Below are 16,460 nucleotides of genomic sequence, written 5' to 3' on the forward strand. Positions count from 1 at the left end.
CTTAGTTATCTAGTGCTGTTAGAAATACCACAAATGGGTGGCTTTAAAGCACAGAAATTTATTTTCTCACAGTTTGTTGTTGTTAGGTGCCGTTGAGTTGGTTCCGACTCATAGGGAGCCTATGCACAACAAAATGAAACACTGCCCGGTCCTAAGCCATCCTCACAATCGTTGTTATGCTTGAGCTCATTGTTGTAGCCACTGTGTTAATCTACCTCATTGAGGGTCTTCCTCTTTCCCGCTGACCCTGTACTTTGCCAAACATGATGTCCTTCTCCAGGGACTGATCCCTCCTGACAACATGTCCAAAGTATGTAAGACAGTCTCGCCATCCTTGCCTCTAAGGATCATCTGGTTGTGCAACAATATCATGGTTTAGGAAGATAGAAATCTGAATTCAGGGTGCTGGCTCTAGGGGAAGGCTTTCTTTCTTCGTCAGCTCTGGAGGAAGGTCCTTGTCTCTTTGTGCTTCTGCTCCTGGGCAATTTTCATGTGGCTATCATGTGTCTTCCCCTGTGTCTGCCTCTCGCTTGCTTGTTTAATCTTTTTTATATCTCAAAAGAGATTGACTTAGACTCATCCTACAGTAATCTTGTCTCATATAATAACAACAATAACAAATGCATGAATGGGATTATTACCACAAGCATAGACATTAGGATTTACAACATATTTTGGGGGGACATAATTCAATCCATAACAGTGGCCAAGAGGAGCCTGTCCTCAAGGGGCCGAGAGGAGGCCTGCAAGGCCAAGAGAAACTGAGAGAGCTGTTCTGCACTGAAGAAGGCAGACTTTGCCTACATGCTTCCTGATATAGACCCTGGGTTGTAGCCTGTTGATCCTGATCCCAAGTTGTACTCTGTCACTTCCTTAATAAACCACTTAACTGTAAGTACGCTCTGTGTTATGGACTGAATTTTGTCCCTTCAAAATATGTATTGTACAGGGGAGGTCAGCACAGCTGGACTAAACCACAAGCAAAGAAGCTTCCTGAATAAACTGAAAGCTTCAAAGGCCGGCGTAGCAGGGGCAGGGATCTGGGGACCATGGTTTCAGGGGACATCTAAGTCAATTGGCATAATAAAATCTATTAAGAAAACATTCTGCATCCCACTTTGAAGAGTGGCGTCTGGGGTCTTAAATGCTAGCAAGCAGCCATCTAAGATGCATCAATTGGTCTAAACCCACCTGGATCAAAGGAAAATGAAGAACACCAAGGACACAAGGTGATTACGAGCCCAAGAGACAGAAAGGGCCACATAAACCAGAGACTACATCAGCCTGAGACCAGAAGAACTAGATGGTGCCTGGCTACAACCCATGACTGCCCTGACAGGGAACACAACAGAGAATCCCCGAGGGAGAAGGAGAGCAGTGGGACGCAGACCTCAAATTTTCATAAGACCAGACTTAATGGTCTGACTGAGACTGGAAGGACCCCCGTGGTCACGGCCCCCAGACCTTCTGTTGGCCCAGGACAGGAACCATTCCTGAAGCCAACTCTTCAGACATGGATTGGACTGGACAATGGGTTGGAGAGGGATGCTGGTGAGGAGTGAGCTTCTTGGATCAGGTGGACCCTTGAGACTATGTTGGCATCTCCTGCCTGGAGGGGAGATGAGAGGGTGGAGGGGGTTAGAAGCTGGTGAAATAGATATGAAAAAAGAGAGTGGAGGGAGAGAGCAGACTGTCTCATTAGGGGGAGAGTAATTGGGAGTGTGTAGCAAGGTGAATATGGGTTTTTGTGTGAGAGACTGACTTGATTTGTAAACTTTCACTTAAAGCACAATAAAAGTTATTTAAAAAAATATATGTATTGTAGTTCCTAAACTCTATGCCTGTGGTTATAGTCCCATTTGGTAATGGGTTGTCTTTGTTAGGTTAATAAGGCAGATTAGTGTAGGGTGTATCCTGAGTGAATTTCTCTTGAGATATAAAAGAGATTAAATGCAAGCTAGCAAGCAGAGATGGGAGAAGAGAGATGTCAAGCCACATGAAGGTGACCCAAGAGCAGAAGCTCAAAGAGACAAGGACTTTCTGCCAGAGCTGATAGAGAAAGAAAGTCATCTCTTGGAGCTGGCACCCTGAATTTGGACTTTTAGCCTCCTAAACTGTGACAAAATAAATTTCTGTTTGCTAAAGCCACCCATCTGTGATATTTCTGTTATAGCAGCACTAGATAACTCAGACATTCTGAGTTCTGTGTGGACATTGCAATGGATTATCGAACCCAGAAGAGTAGTAGAGAGTGCCATGGGATGAAAGGCTGATGTCAGAACTAGTAAAAATAAATAAATAAATAAAATGGAGGGTAGAGGTATGTCTGACCTCCACCTCATGGAAATCAGCCTTGGGCTGATCCTGGTCACTATCCCCCCTGAAGCTAGACAGTTTCTGATGCTACTAATACTACTCCCATCATATTACAGGAGCCATGGTAAGATTTTTAGCAGGTGGGTGACATGATCTGATTTATAATCCTGATTTCTGGAAAGAGAATGTGTTACAGGAAGTAAAGGGTGAATATGTGGAGAACAATTAGGAGGCATTTAAAACAGTCCAGGTGAGTAATAATTATGGCTTGGACTAGAGAATTGGCATGGAAAGGCAGAGAAGCCACATATTCAAGATGATCTTTTGAAGTAGAACTATTAAGAGTTGGTATGGATTTGATGGGGTGTATGAAGGAGAAGAAGGTCCAGGTTAACTCTTAGGTTTCTGGCTTGAGCAACTGAATTGAGGTCAGCATCTTTTATTAAGAGGAGGATGTGGGAGAAGAAGGTCCAGGTTAACTGTTAGGTTTCTGGCTTGAGCAACTGAATTGAGGTCAGTATCTTTTATTAAGAGGATGTATAGGAGCAGTGGTGGGTATGGAATCAAGAGTTCATATCTGAATATTTAAGTTTAAGATAACTGTAAGAAATAGTGGTAATTCAAGTTGACTGTTGTGTGTATGAGCCTGGAGCCCTGGAGTGCAGGAAACTCTGGGCTGTGGATATAAACTTTTGGCACCAATACCATATGGGTGGTGTTTGGAACCTTAAGAATGAATATAATCATCTAGGAAAAGAGTGTACATGGAGAAGAGAAGAGAGCTCAGGTCTGAGGCCTGAGGAATGTCAGATTTAAAGATTGGGTAGAGGAAGAGAGGATCCAAAAAGGAAGTCATAGAAAGGGTGGCCAGAAAAAATGGGAGGAAAACGTCTAGTGTGAAGTGTTTCAAGATGCATGGAGTGTGCAAGTACGGAGTTAATTATAAAGAGAAGAAATGCTGGTGGGAGGCTAGTATTGACAGCAGGAAAGTCCCGCAGCTGCAGGGCCTGACCCAAAGCCTGAGGGTCAGCATGATTGTCATTAGGATGCAGGATCAAGAGCTCTAAATTGGATGGGGGAGAAATGAAGACTGGAGGTCAGGGGGAGACCAAAGAGTGGTGGGGTCAATAGGTTAGAGGTTTCATTGTGGTCAAAGGATATTTGCCATGGGGTATTGTCAGCAAGTGAGCAGGAAGCTAGGAGATGTTTTCCCAGAGCAGGATGCTTGCATTCATGATGTTTGAAGGTTTCTGCTGATGACAAGGTCCAGAGTGTGACCGGCTGTGAGTGGTTAAAGTGAACTGGAAGAAAGATTTGAGAGTTGAACGTCAAGAATCAGAAAGGCCAAGGGTTGAACATGGATTACTGGATGAGCGCAAGAGTTGAAGAGGGAAAGATTGGCACCATTTTTAAAGACTGAGGGTCACTGACTGGCCCTGCAGATGAGAGCAGCAAGTCGGAGGTGGTATTGCCAGAGGGCACGAGCACGGAAGGAGCAGGAGTGTACTCAAAGGAGTGCTTCCCTTTGTTGTGAAGTTGTAAGTCTACGTTTGTGTTTGCTCTTATTTTTGTGCTTTATGATAGTTCCCTTCCCACCCCCCCACCCCCACCCCCACCCCCACCCCCCACCCCCGCCCCATATGGAAGGTTTTAGCCAAAGTTTCTTGTTTCCTCATGGGCAAAATAGAGAAAATAGTAACTTCCTTGTATAATTGTGATAATTACATGAGATAATGTAAATAAAACTCATAGCACAATACATTCAATAACTGTTGGATATTATAGTGTTACTGGTCCTCCAGGTCTCGCTGGGTGGACACGGAGACACAGTTGGGTGAAAGTGAAAGGAGAAAGCTTTATTTGGTTGGCCAAACAAAGGAGCACACTGGGACCTGCGTCGCCAAGATGGCTCCCCAATTGGCAGGCACAAGGGTTTACATGGGGAGGAAACAGAGTAGCGGTGGGCTCGTCTTCAGGGCATATTCAGGAGCGTGGTCCATCTGGATTGGTGGACAGCTCCTGTGATGATGACAAGGTCATTCGGTAGGTGCAGTTGCACTGGGGCCACTACAGAGGGAAAATGACGGCTTAGCTCCTCCCAGCCACCATCCAGAGGCTGTCCGTCTCAATTGTATTTTCATATTATTTTCTCTTTTTTATAATAAATTCTCTTTTATTTGATTTTCATTTTTAGTTATTGCTTCTACCATAATTCAGTTTCCTCAATCTGTTGATTTTTAAAAGGCAGTAACTCAGTAAAACAAATGAAAAAAAAAAAAAAACAAACCCGTTGCCATCCAGTCGATTCTGACTCGTAGTAAATTAGTAGCTTCTATAAAAGACAGAAAAATGAGTTTGTAACCAGCGAGGGTTTCATTCTAGGCTGCTATACAATTGAAAGGCTGTCAATCCTATTTTGTTCTATTATCTTTGAATTTTTCTTTTGACTTTCAAGTTAAGATTTCAAGTATAATAACTCTATGTACTTCACATCTGTGTTTTATAACTTAGTTTTCATATTTATTATTACTAATTATTAGACAATCATAATTCCTAAAGAGATTATTACCCTTTTATAATGTGATCCACCCCACGCCATGGAAAGGTTTTTACATTCTTAATTATGTGAAAATATTTTGCGCAACTTATTAGGAGACAACATTTTGGAGAAAAGGCATCTAATACTGAAGTTTGCTTGTCAGAGAACTTATAAAAATACGTCTATGTTGAAATGAGTCCATAAAAGCAATCAAACTAGATTTTTTTGCTGTGGGTATTGATTCTTGTGGTGAGAGAGAATATTCTTACCAGTTTATCGAAACAGTGTATATCTATTGAACTCCTGACAGGTGCTCTAGCTGGTACCACAGAAGACCCAAAGACAGAATAATACAACATCCTTGGCTTGAGAACAGCTGCAATATATTTGGGGTGGAGTAAGGAGATTATGAGAATATGATAAAAATATTTTGAGGCAAAATACTATGTGACATTAAAAAAATACTAAAACAAAAAGGAGGGGTGGGCAGATTGTAACACGATAGTAAACTGAGCCAATTTGCTACCTTTCTCTCTTGTCCTAGACAGAAATTCCTAGCAAAATTAATTAAAGAGATGAGTGCAGTTAACTAGAAGTTGTTGTTGTTAGTTGCCACTGAGTCGGCTCCAGCTGATGGAGACCTTATGTACAACAGAACAAAATATTGCCTGGTCCTGCACCATGTTCATGATCATTGGTATGTGTCCATTGTTGCAGCTATCGTGTCAGTTCATCTCATCGAGGGTTTCCGTCATTTTTGCTGACCCTCTACTTTACCAGAGTGTCCTTTTCTAGTAATTGATCTTTCCTGATGACATGTCCAAAAGTGAGCTGAAATCTCCCCATCCTCACTTCTAAGGAACGTTCAGTTGTATTTCTTCTAAGACTCATTTGTTCATCCTTGGCTGGCATATATTCAACAGTCTTTGCCAACACCACAATTTGACTACATGAATTCTTCTTCTGTCTCCCTTTTTTCATTGTCCAGCTTTCACATGTGTATGAGGTGATTGAATTGGGTCAGGTGCATCTTAATCATCAAAGTGACGTCTCTGCTTTTTAAAATTTTAAAGAGGTCTTTTGCAGCAGATTTTCCCAGTGTGATATTTCATTTGATTTCTTGACTGCTGCTTCCATGGATGTTAATTGCTGTTTTAAGGAGAATGAAATCTTTGATAACTTCAAATTTTTCTCTATTTATTGTTACGTGTTTTTATTTGTCCAGTTGTGAGGATTTTAATTTTCTTCATATTCAGGCATAATTCATACTGAAGGCTATATAGTCTTTGACCATCATCAGTAAATGCTTCAAGTTGTCTTTATTTTTCATAAGCAAAGTTGTGTCATCTGCACATTGCAGGTTGTTAATGAGTTCTTCATGTATGTTCTTCTATGTTCTTCTTTGTATGTTCTTCTTCGTGTGGTATGTTCTTCTTTGTATGTTCTTCGACGTATAGTTCAGCTATGCTATGTTCTTCTTAGTATAGTCCAGCTTCTCAGGTTATTTATTCAGTGTCTTAGGCTGGGTTCTGTAGAGAAGCAAAACCAGTAAAGTGTATAAATATACAGAGAGAAAGATATTTATTTCAAGGAAATAGCTCATGTAGTTGTAGAGGCTGGAATGTCCCAAGTTTGTGAATCAGGATAGAGGCTTCTCCTGATTCACATAGCCACAGGGACTGGCAAACCCAAGGTTGGCATGTCAGAGAGCAGAGCTCTTGCTCACAGGCTGTGAAGATCGACAAATCCCAAGACAGGCAGGCAAGACCGCAGGTAAGCTGCCAGCTCAAGTCCCAAGAACCAGAGGTCAGATGAACAGGAGCCAGCTGCAGGATTTGGAAGAGACAAAAGCCAGAATGTCCACTTATATTCTGATGCAAGCCACATGCCCAAGGAAACTCCCTTTCGACTGATTGGCTACTCACAGCAGAATCTATCCTGGGGGTGATCACATATCAAATCTCAACGAGGAAGTGATCACAACATTATATGACAACCAAAACACTGAGAATCATGGCCCAGCCAAGCTGACACACAATCTTAACCATCACATTCAGCATACAGATTGAATAAGTAAAGTGAAGGATACAACCATGCTGCACGCCTTTTGCAGTTTTAAAGCACACAGTATCCCTTTGTTCTCTTTGAACAACTGCCTCTTAATCCATGTACAAGTTTTGCATGAGCAAAATTAAATCTTCTGAAATTCCCATTCTTTGTAATGTTACCCATGATTTATTATCATTTATTGTTGGGAATCCCTAAAAGATAGCTGGTAGATAGGAGTAAACTAAAGTGGGAAGCCAGAGCTCCAAATATTCGCAGACGAGGTCTCCAAATAAAGATGACACCAGCAATACAAATGACAGATACAGAAGGAGATTGGAGGGCCTGAGGCAAGTTCTTCGGAAGGAGTCCCCAAAGACCCATGGAGAGATGTACAGTGTCCCAAAGGGGCAGTCTCAAGTCCTAAAGACAATAATTCTCCCCAAATATAAAACGAGTGTGTTTTGCAGCAGCTTAAAAAAATTAATACAGTTTATTTTTTACAGCAGTTTTAAGTACACAGAAAAATTGTGCAGAAAGTACAATTTTTCCCTACTGCACATAATTCCTCCGATTATTAACATCTTGCATTGGCGTGGTACCTTTGTTACTATTGATGAACCAATATCAAATCATTATTTTAACTAAAATCCATGATTTATTTTATCATTCAGTCTCTGTGTTGTAAAGCTCTGTGAATTTTGACAAATGCAGTGGTTTTTTTTAAGTGAGCTAGATTTCAGGTATAAAAAAAAAATTTTTTTTTATAGACATAGAAAAACCTCTTCAACATTTTTGCAACATAAGTAGAAGAAAGATACAGATAACATGACAATATTTACGTCAAAAAGCACAAGCCTGCGTAGTCTGCATTCATGTAGTATATATAAATGCATCTGAAGGGGCCTGGGATTGGGTTCTCTTGTCAAAGGAAGCTGAAGCTTTACACTTTTAAGAAGAAAATTATTTTGCAATAAGAATGTGGAAATATTATTAAAAATAAATCATTTTGAGGGAAATTTTTTCCATGGATTTTTAAAAAGGATGCAAGTGCATTCAATTAAAGGGGCTCAAGGTGAGCTTCATGTAGTACGCTGAGCTTTACTGGAATTTGAAAGCAGAAATGGTGGCAGGAAGAGCGTGAGCACATATGCAGAGATGAGAAAGATGAAAACATTGTTAGGATATAGATTAAACTAGGGTGTATACATATGAAGGAATATGGCTAGAAATGTAGATTAAGTTTACACTGTATGCGACCTGGTGTGGCAGGTTAAGTAGTTTTAACTGTATTCTGTGGACAAATGAGAGTTATTGAAGACTTCGGGGCAGGGCAGTGGTATTCTCATAACTATGGTTTATGAATTGCATCCAGTATGAGTATCTCAGAAACCCTAGTGGCATAGTGGTTAAGTGCTATGGCAGCTAATCAAAAGTTCTGCAGTTCAAATCTACCAGGTGCTTCTTTGAAACTCTGTGGGGCAGTTCTACTCTGTCCTGTAGGGTTGCTATCCAATCGATGGCAACTGGTTTGGGCTTTTTTTTGTTTTTTTTTTTGTTTTATGAATACCTCAGATGGTCTAAACAGAAGAAAAACGAAATGGGAAAACCAGTGAAAGGGTGATCCAGTAATCTGGCTTAGGTATTCTAATGCATTGTTCTTCATAGTGTCAATGGGAATAAGAAAGCAGGAGACATTTGCAAAAGACTGACAGCTTTTGGCCACTGATTGGATGAGCAGAGTGGCAAAACAGAGAAAGGAAGGATGGGGACAAGCAACATTGTCCAATCCTGCAGCTGCATCTAGACGACGAAGATTGACATGTTCCCTGAATTTAACGTCCAGAAAATTATAGGCGGCGTTTGACAGAGCAATTGCAGGGGGTCAGAGGGCAGGGGCTAGGGATTAAGGGGTGAGTATGTCCTGAAGACAGGGCATGCTGGCCACTTTGTCAAGGAGTTTGGTGGTGATAGGAGGGAGAGCAGGTCACTAGAGGAAAAGCTTTTTGAAGAATAGTTTTGTTTTTTAAGGAAGACAAGTCCTTCTTGAAAAGCCCTCTTCACTTGACCCCTGTTCAGCCTATTCTCCTACTTTTCTTATCTCACTTGTCACTTCTTAGTTTCTAAAAAAAATGTAAGGCTGGAAGATGCAATTGGAAGATGGAAGTGACATTGTGAATTTTCTCAAATCTGACTCCCTAGGTCTCTATCTGGACTTTGGACAATTTCTAGTCAAAATGGGCCCAGAGATGGGAAAAAGAGGGAGAAAAGAGAGAAGCAGGAGAGTTGATGTTCTGCATTCTACCCCTTCCTCCTTTTTCCTCTCCAGAATCTCTGCTCCAAAAAAATTTCATTAACACACAATAAGTCAGCTATTTACAGTATGAAACTACTTCAATGTTTTAAAAAATAAAATAAAATTTTGAATTGAAAGTTCAGGGTGAGAGATTTTAGGAATTGAAATTTGTATCTGAAAAGCTCTTATCCAAACTAAAATCTTGGCCCCTGGGAGCTAACCATAACAGTAAAAAGCATTCAGCTGTTGAGTTTCTGAATGGAGTTTAACAGTGCAGCAAATTCGGAAACCCTAACTTTTTTCTGTGTGGAGTAATAAAATGACTCCTTTTTTAAGAGTGGGCTGATGAGTTCCTATCTCTGGAGTAAGCTAATAGAATTGTAAAAGCACACACATCCCAACCTCAGGGCCATATTTTAATAGAGTAGGAATATTATGTAAGCAAGGTCTAGCTGCATTACAGGAAGAAGCAAAATAATTTATTAACCTCTCTAAAGCCAGAGAATAAATTTGACACATGGAACACTAATGACTGAAGACCAGAAAAGCTGTGGAATGACATCAAGGACATCATACATGAAGAAAGCAAGAGGTCATTAAAAGATGGAAAAGAAAGTAAAGATCAGAAGGGATGTCAGAAGAGACCCTGAAAGTTCCTCGTGAAAGTCCAGTATCTAAAGCAAAAGGAAGAAATGATGAAGTAAAAAACTGAAGCGAAGATTTCAAAGGGCAGTTCGAGAACACAAAGTATTATAATGACATGTGCAAAGACCTGGAGATAGAAAACCAAAAGAGAAGAACACATTTGGCATTTCTCAAGCTAAAAGAACTGAAGAAAAATTCAAGCCTCGAGTTGCAATATTGAAGGATTCTACAGGGAAAATATTAAATGACACAGGAAGCATCAAAAGGAGATGGAAAGAATATACAGAATCACTATACCAAAAAAAATTGATCGATGCTCAACCATTTCAAAAGGTAGCATATGATCAGGAATCAATGGTACTGTAGGAAGAAATCTAAGCTACACCGAAGGCATTGGTGAAAAACAAGTCTCCAGGAATTGACGGAATACCAATTGAGATGTTTCAACAAACCAATGCAGCACTGGAACTGCTCACTTGTCTATGCCAAGAAATTTGGAAAACAGCTACCTGGCCAACCTACTGGGAGAGATCCATATTTATGCCTATCCCCAAGAAAGGTGATCCAACCAAACGTGGAAATTATTGAACAATATCATTAATATCACACGTAAGTAAAATTTTGCTGAAGATCATTCAAAAGTGGCTGCAGCAGTATATTGACAGGAAACCACCATAAATTCAAGCCAGATTCAGAAGAGGGTGTGGAACCAGGAATATCGTTGCTGATGTAGGGCGGATCTTGGCTGAAAGCAGAGAATACCAGAAAGATGTTTACCTGTGTTTTATTGAATATATAAAGTGTTTGACTATGTGAAACATAACAAATTATGGATAACATTGCAAAGAATGGGGATTCCAGAACACTTCATTGTGCTCATAAGGAACCTGTACACAGATCAAGAGGCAGCTGTTCAAACAGAACAAGGGGACACTTCGTGGTTTCAAGTCAGGAAGGGTGTGCATCAGAGTTGTATCGTTTCACTATAACTATTTAATCTGTATGCTGAGCAAATAATCTGAGATGCTGGACTATATGAAGAAGAACAGGGCATCAAGATTGGAGGACGACTCATTAGCAACGTACATTATGCAGATGACACAACTTTGCTTACTGAAAGTGAAGAGGAGTTGAAGCACTTACTGATGCAGATCAAAGACTACAGACTTCAGTATGGATCACACCTCAAAATAAAGAAAACAAAAATCCTCAAAATTGGACCAATAACTAACATCATGATAAATGGAGAAAAGATTGAAGTTGTGAAGAATTTCATTTTACTTGGATCCACAATCAACACCCGTGGAAGCAGCAGTCGAGAAATCAAAGGACACATTGCATCGGGCAAATCTACTGCAAAAGACCTTTTTAAAGTGTTGAAAAGCAAAGATGTCATCCTGAAGATTAAGGTGGGCCTGACCCAAGCTATGGTATTTTAAATTGCTTCATATGCAGCTGGACAATGAACAAGGAAGACTGAAGAAGAATTGATGCCTTCGAATTACGGTGTTGGTGAAGAATATTGACTATACCATGGACTGCCAAAAGAACGAACAAATCTATGTTGGAAGAAGTATAGCCAGAAAGTTCCTTAGAAGAAAGAATGGGGAGATTTTGTTTCGCATACGTTGGACATATTATCAGGAGGGATCAGCACCTGGAGAAGGATATCGTGCTCAGTAAGGTAGAGGGTCAGTGAAAAAGAGGAAGACCCTCAAGGAGATGAATTGACACAGTGGCTCCAACAATGGGCTTAAGCATAACAATGATCATGAGGATGATGCAGGACTGGGTAGTGTTTTCATTCTGCTGTACTTAGGGTTGCTAAGAGTCAGAACTGACCTGATGGCACCTAACAACAACAGAGCCAGAGGCAGCAGCTCACTTAAAAAAGTTTGCCTTAGAATTAAAGTGTCCTGCATAGAGCTTTCTTGTTATATGAGTTCAGATTGAAAGTTGATCTCACCAGGCCAATTTCTGGGCCCCTCAGTAACATGCCCATATGTGGGTGCAGATACCCCAGTGGGGAACATTTGGGCAGTGTCTCCTATTCAACCAGTTTGGAGAAAGTGAAAGTAAATAGATCTTCCCTCCCTGTGGCTGCCTCTCTATCCTATCTTCAGATTCAAGTCTGAAGAGAGCGCCCTGAAGAAACATTAAGAAATACTGATGTACCTACTTTGGTAAATATCATCTGTGGACTTAAATACTTGTGAGTAGCCATCTAAGATACTCCCCTGGTCTCACCCTGTCTGGTTTAAGGGAGAATGGAGGAAACAAAAGACACAAGGGAAAAATTAGTCCAAATGACTAATGGACCACAGGTACCAAGCCTCCGTCAGACTGAGTTCAGCACAACTAGATGGTGCCCGGCTACCACCACTGGCTGCTCTGACAGGGATCTCAATAGAGGGTCCCTGACAGAGTTGGAGAAAAATGTAGAAAATAATTCCGACTCACAAAAAAGAAGACCAGACTTACTGGTCTGATAGAGACTGGAGAAATATTGGTGTATGGCCCCCAGACACCTTTTTAACTCAGTACTGAAGTCACTCCTGAGGTTTGCCCTTCAGCCAAAAATTAGACAGGCCCATTTAAAAAAAGAGAGAGAGAGAGACTAAATGGGCACACCAGCCCAAGGGCAAAGACAAGAAGGCAGAAGGGGACAGGAAAGCTGGTAACAGGGAACCCAAGTTTCAAGACGGAATGAGAGTTGACATGCCATGGAAGTGGCAACCAATGTCACAAAACAATATGTGTATTAATTGTTTAATGAGAAACTAATTTGCTCTGTAAACCTTCATCTAAAGTACAATTACATAAATTTAAAAAGAAAGGACCAGGCTTACTGGTCTGACAGAAACTGGAGAAAATGGAAAAGTATGGTCCTGGACACCCTTTCTACTCAGTACTGAGGTCACACTTGAGGTTCACCCTTCAGCCAAATATTAGACAGGTTCATAAAACAATCATACATGTAGCTCAACTATGTATAGGAGACTGAATGGGCACACCAGCCCAGGGGCAAGGATGAGAAGGCTGGAGAGGGCAGGAAAGCTGGACGAATGGAAATAGGGAAGCCAAGGCTGAGAAGGGGAGAGCATTGACACATCACAGGGTTGGCCACCAATGTCACAAAACAATATGTGTATTAATTGTTCAGTGAGAAACTAATTTGTTCTGTAAAACTTCATCTAAAGCACAATTTAAAAAAATGCTCATGTACAAATTCAATGAGGCTGAACAATAAGCAATTGTATCAGTCACTGAGTGTTTTGAACTTAACTAGTTGCTGTGAAGTCAATTTTGACTCATGGTGACCCCATGTGTCAGAGTAGAACTGTGCTCCACGGAGTTTTCAATGGCTGATTTTTCAGAAGTAGATCGTCAGGCCCTTCTGAAGACTCATTTGTTCTAAGACTCATTTGTTTATTCTTTGCTGGTTGTGTATATTCAATATTCTTTGCCAACACTGCTCAAACACTTAAACGTCTAATATTTCAGTTAGCAGCCGATTGTATTGATTGCACCACTCGGGGACTCCTATGCATTTTGAAATAGAGGAAATATAATGCAAGAATTGGCTCACTGGCAATGGATGAGCTATGATTACAAACACAGTTCAGCAAGGTAACCCAGAGATTAGCTGGAAGCCACTGACACTCATAGGATAGAGGGTATAAAGGAAGAGGGGACAGAGCCACCTCAAAGAAGTGGAACCACCACAGACCTGGAGCCAGAGAGGAAATGCAGTCACTGGCAGAGATGCCACCCAAAGTGATAGGGAGGGAGAAATACCTCATGCCCTCTAGTCCCTGCCAGTGTCCCATGCCCATGCCTGAACACAACCAGATCCCAGGTGACATGGGACACAGTGGAGTGGATTCGATGGCAAACAGGCCCAGGGCTGGCACAAAACTATGTAGTGTCATTACTTAATCTTATTTTGCATAGCTTAACTATTCTAGTTTTTAACAGATTATTACTCTGTCTTTCACTTCCTCTGTCCTGGGCTAACCCTTCTGCCCTTCTTTGCCTTCTATTTATGCTCCTTTCAAGATTTCTTGGTTGACGAAGCAAAATGTTTGTTTCCTGGGACACAGGCTCCTTACTCCCCTTTCTCCAACACTACCTTGACAATGTTGCTGTTGTTGTTAGTGGCCATTCAGTTGGTTCTGTCTCATAGCAACCCTATGTACAACAGAACGAAACACTGCCCCCGCCTGCACCATCCTCACAATTGTTGATATGCTTGACCCCGTTGTTGCTCGCTCTGTCAGTTCACCTTGATGAAGGTCTACTTCTTTTTCACTGGCCCGCTACTTTGTCAAGTGTGTTGCCCTTCTCCAGGGACTGGTCTCTCCTGATAACATGTCCAAAGTATCTGAGATGTAGCCTGGCCATCCTTGCTTCAAGGGAGCATTCTGGTTGTACTCCTTCTAAGACAGATTTGTTCTTTCTTTTGGCAGTTCATGGTACAGCCAATATTCTTCGCCAACACCACAGCTCAATGACATTAATTTTTCTTTGGTCTTCCTTATTCAATGTCCAGCTTTGCATGCATATGAGCTGACTGAAAACACCATGGCTTGGGTCCGGGCCACCCTAGTCTTCATGGTGACATCTTTGCTTTTCAACATTTTAAAGAGTTCTTTTGCAGCAGATTTGCCCAATGCAATGTGTCCTTTGATTTTTTTTCAGTTTTTTAAAAAACTTTTTATTGTGCTTTAAGTGAAAGTTTACAAGTCAAGTCAGTCTCTCATACAAAAACTTATATACGCCTTGCCGTGTACTCCTAGTTGCCCTCCCCCAGTGAGACAGCACACTCCTCTCTCCACCCCATATTCCCCCTGTCCATTCAGCCAGCTTCTGTCCCTCTCTCCTTCTCATCTCCCCTCCAGACAGGAGCTGCACACATAGTCTCATGTGTCTACTTGAGCCAAGAAGCTCACCCCTCACCAGTATCATTTTCTATCTTATAGTCCAGTCCAATCCCTGTCTGAAGAGTTGGCTGTGGGAATGGCTCCTGTCTTGGGCTAACAGAAACTCGGGGGGCCACGACCTCTGGGTTCTTCTAGTCTCAGTCAGACCATTAAGTCTAGTCCTTTTATGAGAATTTGAGGTCTGTTTTTTTTTTTTTTTTTTTTTTATCCCACTGCTCTCCTGCTCCATCAAGGATTCTCCTTTGTGTTCCCTGTCAGGGCAGACATCGGTTGTAGCTGGGCACCATCCAGTTCTTCTGGTCTCAGGCTGATGTAGTCTCTGGTTTATGTGGCCCTTTCTGTCTCTTGGGCTCATAATCACCTTGTGTCTTTGGTGTTCTTCATTCTCCTTTGATCCAGGTGGGTTGAGACCAATTGATGCATCTTAGGTGGCACCTTGCTAGTGTTTAAGACCCTAGACACCACTCACCAAAGTGGGATGCAGAATGTTTTCTTAATAGATTTTATTATGCCAATTGACCTAGATGTCCCTTGAAACCATCGTCCCCGGAACCCCGCCCCTGCTACTCTGGCCTTTGAAGCATTCGGTTTACTCAGGAAACTTCTTTGCTTTTGGTTTAGTCCAGTTGTGCTGACCTCTCCTGTATTGTGTGTTGTCTTTCCCTTCACCTAAAATAGTTCTTGTCTTCTATCCCTCCCCTCCTTTCCCACCCTCCTAATCATCAAAAAATATTTTCTTCTGTGTTTAAACTATTTCTTGAGTTCTTACAATAGTGGTCTCATACAATATTTGTCCTTTTGCCACTGACTAATTTAACTTAACATAATGCCTTCCAGACTCCTCCATGTTATGGAATGTTTCACGGATTCATCATTGTTCTTTATCGACGTGTAGTATTGCATTGTGTGAATATACCATAATTTATTTATCCATTCATCCAGTGATGGGCACCTTGGTTGCTTCCATCTTTTTGCTATTGTAAACAGTGCTGTAATGAACATGGGTGTGTGTATATCTGTTTCTGTAAAGGTTCTTATTTCTCTAGGATATATTGCAAGGAGTAGGAATTGCTGGATCCTATGGTATTTTTTTTTTTTAAGGTAGTTCTATTTCTAGCTTTTTAAAGGAAACCCCAAATTGATTTCCAAAGAGGTTGTACCATTTTAAATTCCCACCAGCAGTGTATAAGTGTTCCAGTCTCTCCACAACCTCTCCAACGCTTATTATTTTGTGTTTTTTGGATTAATGCCAGCCTCGTTGGAGTGAGATAGTATCTCATTGTAGTTTTGATTTGCATTTCTGTGAGTAGGAATTGACTCAACGGCAACAAGTTTGGTTTTGATTTTTTAATGGCTAATGATCATGAGCGTTTCCTCATGTATTTGTTAGCCGCCTGAGTGTCTTCTTTGGTGACGTGCCTGTTTATATCTTTTGCCCATTTTTTAATTGGGTTATTTGCCATTTTGTCATTCAGGTTTTGCAGTATCATGTAGACTTTAGAGATCAGACGCTGATCAGAAATGCCATAACTGAAAACTTTTTCCCAGTCTTTAGGTAATCTTTTTACATGTTTGGTGAAGTCTTTGGATGAGCCTAGGTGTTTGATTTTTAGGAGCTCCCAGTTACCTAGTTTCTCTTCCGGTGTTTGTGGATTGTTAGTAATGTTTTGTATAC

The sequence above is a fragment of the Elephas maximus genome, chromosome 17 (assembly GCF_024166365.1).
Source record: "Elephas maximus indicus isolate mEleMax1 chromosome 17, mEleMax1 primary haplotype, whole genome shotgun sequence".
Classification (NCBI taxonomy): Eukaryota; Metazoa; Chordata; class Mammalia; order Proboscidea; family Elephantidae; genus Elephas; species Elephas maximus.